We start from the raw sequence: 8,528 nt of genomic DNA on the forward strand, positions 1-8,528 counted from the left end.
AGCACAGTGTCTGCTAGGCAGTTTTCTTTCTTTCTTTCTTTCTTTCTTTCTTTCTTTCTTTCTTTCTTTCATTCATTCTTCTTTCTTTCTTTCTTTCTCTTTCTTTATTAAAAAGATTTTTTTAAAAGATTTATTTATTTTAAAAAAAGATTGATTTATTTATTCATCAGAGACACAGAGAGAGAGAGACACAGGCAGAGGGAGCAGCAGGCTCCCCATGGGGAGCCCAGTGCAGGACTCAATCCCAGACCCTAGGATCATGCCCTGAGCAGAAGGTTGAGGCTCAACCACTGAGCCACCACCAGGTGCCCCAGCTAGGCAGTTTTTAGATTTAGACAACAGTACATACAACATTTGGGAATTCTGTTCTGATCCATTCACTGAGCCGCTTGAAGGCTGCCAGGTTTAAGTAGAGCCCAGAGCAAGAGAGAGCTCTATGTATGTTAGGTTAAGGTACGAGGGTCTCTGCCTATCATGATCTATGAACTGTCAGCCCCACCAAATTCAGAGTGGTATATTCAAGGTTGGGCCTGCACAGATCCAAAGGGCAAATGTAAGTTTCATGACAATATGGCCTGACCTCCACCTGTATCTGTGGCATCAATACCTCTCCCTCAGCTCATGCCTATGGCCTCTTGGAGATTCTCTATTACCAGCTAACAGCAAGGAAAAACTCAGGCTTGGTTCATTGATGGGTCAGTATGATAAGCTTGACTGAACCAAAAATGGTCTGCTGCTGTTCTACAGACCTACCCAGGGTAAAAAATAGTGGTTAGGGGTAATCTTCACAGTGGGCAGAGCTTCAAGTAGTAGCCTTGGTCATCAACTTGGTGTAGAGTGAGAAATTAATGTCCTGGAATAGGGATATGTATGGATTCCCAGGCAGTGATGAACTGGTTGGTCAGGGGCCTGGAAGTAGCAAGGTTGAAAGGTTAGAGACAAGGAGATGTAGGGAAGAAGCCTATAAGTGGACCTATGAGAGTGGAAACAAAGTGCATAGATCTTCGTGTCTAGTGTTACTGCCTACAGCATCTGTCACAGAGAGAAAATAAACAATATGGTGGAAAAGGTGACTTGTCTCATAGATGTAAGTCAGCTTTTATTTTAGGCTACTCTAGTGTTTCTACAATGGGTTCATTAGTAGAGTACTACAGTGGCAGGGATGCACGTTACCTATGGCCCAATAATGTAGGCTCCCTTTCATCACATCTGGTGGCAAGTGAATTACATTGAGTCCTTCTGCTATGGAGCGGCTGTAATTTTTTTCCTACTAGGCTTGGCGTGCATTCTGGGTATGGATTTGCCTTCCATACATTGTAGTGCCTTGGCCAGTACCACTGTCTGAGAGCTTAAAGAGCATTTGGTCTACCAACCTGTGACCCACTTTATAGAGAATGAGATGTAATGATGGTCACATTACCACATTACAGAATCCTCTAGTGCTACCATATACTGCATCACCCAGGAGTTAGACCTGAGAGAATGCTAGAATGACCTCTGAAAGTTAGTTAATGTACCAGCTTGGGAATGACACTGCCTTCAAGGTGTAGTATATGGCCATAACATAGCTTCAAAGGGAATATGCTTTTACCAAGAACATAAAGTTCCACCAAACCTAAAGCTATGGTTAACACTCAGTCATGTTGTGCTCCTGGTGCCAGTAAGCCAGCAGCCAAAGAAAGGAATTCCTATGCTGACAGAGGTAACTAAACCTATTATGAGAAGGTAAGGTTCTTTTTTTTTTTTTAAAGATTTTATTTATTCATTCATGAAAGACAGACAGAGAGAGAGGCAGAGACACTGGCACAGGGAGAAGCAGGCTCCATGCAGGGAGCCTGATGTGGGACTCGATCCCGGGTCCCCAGGATCAGGCCCTGGGCTGAAGGTGGCGCTAAACCGCTGAGCAACCGGGGCTGCCTGGGTTCTTTTATATAAGGGGCGGGGGGTGGGGGGTGTGGGGACAGTGGAAACATCGCTGAAACTCAAGAGATTCACTGACATGCCTCTTGGTGTTTCCATGCCTATCGATAAGTATGTATGGGCAACTTCAGCAGCCACAGTGTGACAAAGATGAGGTTAAGCCACTGAACTAGCAAACACGTTCATGGATTGGAAGATTCAGTACTGCTATCAATTCTCCTCAAATTTATCTATTGAATTAGTGCACTCTCAATTAAAACACTGGTAGAATCTATCATAGAAATTGACAAACTGATTTTAAAATTTATATGGAAATACAAAGGACCTATAATAGCCAAACATCTTTGAAAAAGAATAAAGTTAGAAGAATTGCATTACTTGATTTCAAATTTATTTTATTTATTTTTAAGATTTTATTTATTTATTTATTTGAGAGAGAGAGAGAGAGGACAAGCAGGGAGGAGAAGGAGAAGCAGGCCCCCCATGAACAGGGAGCCTGGTCCCAGGGCCTGGCATCACAACCTGAGCCAAAGGCAGATGCTCAACTGACTGAGCCACCTAAATGCCCCTCAAATTTATTTTAAAACTGTATATTGGACTTTGATTAAAGAAGATTTCTTGAAATTAAAAGAAAAAGCTGTAATAAACAAGAAAGTGTGATATTAGTGTAAGGACAGAATATAGATAAATGGAACAAATTAGAGAGACCTGAAAGAGATCTACTCATATACATACATGATCAATTGATTTTCAAAAGTGGGACCAAGGCAATTCAATGGGGAAAGGTTAATCTTTTCAAGAAGTGGTGCTGGAATAATGAGACAGGGGATGGGGTGGGAAGGAAAGAAACTTAATCCTTACTTCATACCATATACAATAAGTGATTTCTTGTCTCTGCTGAGATTTACTGCTAGTAGTATACATTCACATGTTTGGTGGTGGTTTGAGAAATCAAACAATAGTCTTGTAGGCTTAACTTGAGAAAGCTTCCCTAATTCAGCCTTTCTTGTGAGTTTAGCTCTACCTGGAAGTCTCAAAATCAGTATTTTATCTTTGTTCTTGTTCTGAGAATTTAAGAGTACGGCCTAATGTTAATTGTGTTTGCTAAATACTGCAATTTTATTGTTCTATTGATAAAATCATTGTTTCTACAAATGACTGACACAAAATTTAACACAAAGATTAGCACAAATATGAACAGAGGAGCTTAATAAAACAATGTAAATATTGTCTATGAAACCATCTAAATAGTTTTCTTGTTGGAGCTGGTTGTTGTATTGTTTTTAAGTAGGTTCCATGCTCAGCATGGAGCCCAACATAGGGCTTGAACTTATGACCCTGAGATTGAGACCTGAGCTGAAATCAAGAGTCGGGCACTTAACCCGACTGTACCACCCAGGTATCCTGTTGTTGTCTTTTAAGTACGCTCCATGTCCAATGTGGGGCTTGAGCTCATGACTGTGAGATCAAGAGTCACATGCTCTACCAACTGAGCCAGGTAAACACCTATGGAGTTGCTTGTTCTAATAAAGAAGAGCAGAACTAGTACTTTTTTAAAAAAATTTTTTATTTATTCACTCATGAGAGACACAGAGAGAGGCAGAGACACAGGCAGAGGGAGGAGAAGCAGGCTCCATGCAGGAGCCTGATGCAGGACTTGATCTTGGAACCCTGGGACCACCTCCTGAGCTGAAGGCAGACGTTTCACCGCTGAGCCACCCAGATGTCCCAGAACTAGTCCTTAAGCCTTCTAGTTTACTAATTTATTTTTTTAAGTTGTATTTATTTATTTGTGAGGGGAAGGGGCAGACGGGGAGAGAATCTTAAGCAGAGTCCATGCTTAGCATGGAGCTGGCATGTGGGGCTTGACAGGGGGCTCAATCTCATGACACTGAGATAATGATCTGAACCAAAACCAAGAGTCAGACACTCAACTGATTGCACCACCCAGGCACTCCTATTTATTTGTTTTTTAAAATATTTTATTTTTAAGTAATCTCTATGCCCAACATGGGACTTGAACTCACAACCCCAAGATCAAGAGTCAGATGCTGTACTGACTGAGCAGGCCAAGCACCTCAAACCTTCCAGTTTAAGTAAGGGACTTAGAACCAGGTTATCTGTCAGTTTTTCTGACATATATGAGAAATATCTATACCAGTTATGGATTTAGTATCTGTTTCTATTAAATCTCCTAAAAATGGCGTCTTCCCTATCTCTTGGTATTGTCCTCCCAGTGGTAATTTGGGGATGTATGAATCATAACTATATCAAACTAAAAAAGTACACCTAGATATTTAAAGAAATCACTGCCTTGCACCTCTCTGGCTGCCAACCAGTTGATTTATTTTACATGTGACTTGTCTTAGTTCACTGGGCCCTGGGAACTAGCTCCCCTGGCCCATTTCCAGCATTGTAACAATAGCTAACATTGAGAATTGGTTGTGTGCCAGATATTGCACTAAATGCTGTACATGGGTAGTCACTTGAATCTAATGCTCACAGCCAGTCTTTGAGGTAGGTGTTGCACCATTCATCTCCACATTACATGTGAAGTAGCAGGTTCAAAGACATTGGTAACATGCCTAAGGTAACACAGCTTCTGGAAAAGCCAAGATTAAAACCCAGTTCTGTCTGACTTGATAGCTGACATTTTGTTGCAATTACCTTCCACAGTGTATGTGACCATGGCCAAATTCCAGATGCAGTGGTGGGAAGGACCCTTGGGGCCCTTCAGGTCTGCCTTGTAGCGAGTCATCTTCCCTAGTGTCCCTCCATGTTTACTTTTGGCTCCAATATGGTTAGTTCAAGCAACATGATGCTCAAAGTAGCTCTGGGTTTTCAAAGCCCTTTCTGATATAAAGTCAAAATCTGCCTCCTTTTGGCTTCCATTAGATGGTCAGCCTTTTGCCTTATGGGGCCTTATAGAAGACATAAATCTAGTCCCCATCCTAGGGAATCCCCTCAGATCTCGACTCATTCATTTACCAGATTTTTACTGTGTACCCACAATGTGCCTGGGACAGAGCACTGAGCAAGACAAAGTTGTAGCCCTGGTGGAGCTGGCATTTTAAAAGGGGAGACAGACAATAAGTTCCTTATTGTCTCTCTCTCTCTCCCTCCCTCCCTCTCTCTTTCTCTCTCTCTCTCTCTCTCTCTCTCTCACACACACACACACACACACTTCTAGTCTCTCTGGATTATTCCAGCTTTCCAAATTTAAGATCCTTTGAAAATGTGGTCCCAAATTAGGTAGCAATACAAAGAGCAAGGCCATTGGGCTGGCTCTAATGAGCCCACGTAAGAAGCTCTGGCTTATTTCTGGGGTTTGGAGGGGCCATAGGTCCAGGGTAATCCCAAAGCTTTATTCTGTCCAAATTCTGGCAAAAAAGGAAAGAAAATCTTGTCTCCATATACCAAACAAGCAAGCAGCAAACAAGCCCAATTCACTGGCCTCCCTACCTTCTCCCAAACTCCAGAGTTCCCACTCCTACCACTGCCAACTATCTCCTACACCTGTCCCCAGATCCTCTCCTAGCCAGAAAGCATGGGCACTTCTGACTAAACTCACATTCTGCTCTTCTTCAGCCCAAAGCTTCTTTGCCTGTTCTCACTGCCTCCCACTCCCTGTCTCAGTCCTCTTTACCCTCCCCCAGGCTTCTGGCCTCTTCCGCCTCCCAAATCTCTCTATTTCAGCCATGCCCCAAGATCAAGTGTTGGCACTGTTCCCTCAGACTTACATCCTTCCTTTTCACCTCCCCAACCCTACTCCAACAGATAGTTGGAATAGGAGAACATCTGAGATAGTATCACAGGTCAAACACACACACACACACACACATACACACACACACACACACTTCCTTTTATCCTGTGACTCTCTGGTCACTGACTCAGGGCACAGTGGAACAAAAGAACTCATGATGTTGGTTTCAGTGTCATAACAATAGATTTGGAAGAATGAATGCCTACCGAAGGGAATCATGAGACAATGAGGAGCAGAGATGACAGGAACAGCAGAGGTTTCAGGAAGGATTCAAAAAGTTGGGGTGTCCGCCTGTATCCCAGGCCCCCCCCAACCAATCCCCACCCTGGCTGAGGTACAGAAATAAAAATAGGACCCAGAGAGATTGGGTTGCTGACAGCCCCATGTCTGTGTCATGTTTCTGGGCTGGAGCCAAGGTCAAGGATATCTTCAAGGATGATGGTCAGTGGGAGCCCCTGTGATCTGACGGGACTCAGAGTCCCTGGGCTTCAAGAGGGATGGGGCACAGAAGGGTTCTCCTGCCACCAAGAGTTGTATGGCTTTGGCATCAAGAGTTGGTAGACCTGGAATGGCCCTGCCTTCATGGCAGGGAGGGCCAAGATGCAGAAGGGACCAAGTAGACTTCCCATAGGTGCCAGCAGGGGCTGGAAGCCCTCCCCCAATAATATTACCTAGCCTTTGTGGAGTGCTCACAACATGACACTTCATGTGAATGGACCTCATCTACATCTCAAAACAACCTTGTGAGATACTATTATTCCCATTTTACAGATGAACAAATTGAAGCACAGAAAAGTGAAGACACCCACTCAAGGACACAGTACACGAGTGGCAGGGCAGGTATTTTCACTTAAAGAATCAATTTTAGGGCAGCTCTGGTGGCTCAGCAGTTTAGCGCAACGTTCAGCCCAGGGTGTGATCCTGGAGACAGGGGATTGAGTCCCACGTCAGGCTCCCTGCATGGAGCCTGCTTCTCCCTCTGCCTGTGTCTCTGCCTCTATCTCTCTTTCTGTGTCTCTCGTGAATAAATAAATAAAATATTTTTTGAAAAATCAATTTTATTAAGACATATATGCATACAATAAATGCATATATTTTGAGTGTGCAGTTTGATGAATTTTGACAAACGTAAATGTCCATCACCACAATCAAGACATAGAACACTTCCATTTTTCCAAAATGTTCCCTTGTGCCTCTTCCCAGTCAATCTCCATACCCATTCCATGCTCCAGGCATTAAGTGATCTGCTTTCTGATACTATTAATTCAATTAGTCTTTCCTAAAATTTCATAAAATGTAATTATACAATACAATCAGTACTCTTTTATAGCTGGCTTCATATATCCTCTATTGTGAAGTTTCCATTCAAGTTTTTTGCTCTGTATTTGTTTTGAGTTTTTAGGGTTCTTTATATGTCTGAATACAAGTCTGAATACTTGTATTGCAAATAGTTTCTTCCAGGCTGTGGTTTGCCTTTTCATTTTGCAAATGATGTCTAAGGGTCGATTTTTATTTTTTATTTATTTATTTATTTATTTATTTTTTAAATTTTTATTTACTTATGATAGGCACACAGTGAGAGAGAGAGGCAGAGACACAGGCAGAGGGAGAAGCAGGCTCCATGCACCGGGAGCCCGACGTGGGATTCGATCCCGGGTCTCCAGGATCGCGCCCTGGGCCAAAGGCAGGCGCCAAACCGCTGCGCCACCCAGGGATCCCTAAGGGTCGATTTTTATTTATCGATTTTTTCTTTTATGGTTCGTGCTTGTTATGTCCTATCAAAGACCCCTAAGGTCACAAAAAATTTCTCTTACATTGTCTTCTAGAAGTTTTATTTATTATTTATTTATTTATTTATTTTAAAAAGATTTGTATTTATTTATGAGAGAGAGAGAGAGAGAGAGAGAGAGAGAGAAGCAGAGACACAGACAGAGGGAGAAGCAGGCTCCATGCAGGGAGCCTGATGGGGGACTCGATCCCAGGACTCCAGGATCACACCCTGAATGGAAGGCGGCGCTACACTGCTGAGCCACCCGGGCTGCCCTCTCGAAGTTTTGTAGTTATAGTTTATACCTTATTAGTTTTAGTTTTGCATTTAGGTTATATGATCTATTTTGAATTAGTTTTTGTATAGGTTAAGAATGAAGGATCAAAGTTCCTCCTCCCCCTCCCCCACCAATGGATATACAGCTGGTCCAGCTTCATTTGTTAAAAAGCCTATCCATTCCTCATTAACTTATCCTGACTCCTTTGTCTCAAATCAATTGACTGTATATGTGAGGATCTATTTCTGGACCCTATTCTGTTCCATAGATATGTTTTGATATATATTTATGTTCTTTTTTTTTTTTAAAGATTTTATTTATTTACTTATAGAGACACAGAGAGAGAATGAGAGGCAGAGACACAGGCAGAGGGAGAAGCAGGCTCCATGCAGACAGCCCGACGGGGGACTCGATCCAGGGTCTCCAGGATCACGCCCTAGGCTGCAGGTGGTGCTAAACCGCTGCGCCACCGGGGCTGCCCATATATTTATATTCTTATGCTAATATTACACTGCACTGTATGTCCTCTGATCTCATTCTTCTTTTTCAAAAATTATATTGGCTATTCCAGGTCCTTTGAATTTCTGAATTCATTTTATTCATTCTTTTTTTTTTTTAAGATTTTATTTATTTATTCATGAGAGACACAGAGACACAGGCAGAGGGAGAACCAGGCTCCCCGAAGAAAGCCCAATGTGGGACTCGATCACAGGATCACAACCTGAGCTGAAGGCAAATGCTCAAGTCACTGAGCCACCCAGGTGCCCCTGTATTCATTTTATTTTTTTTTAAAGATT

Source organism: Canis lupus, chromosome 21 (genome assembly GCF_048164855.1).
Source record: "Canis lupus baileyi chromosome 21, mCanLup2.hap1, whole genome shotgun sequence".
Taxonomy (NCBI): domain Eukaryota; kingdom Metazoa; phylum Chordata; class Mammalia; order Carnivora; family Canidae; genus Canis; species Canis lupus.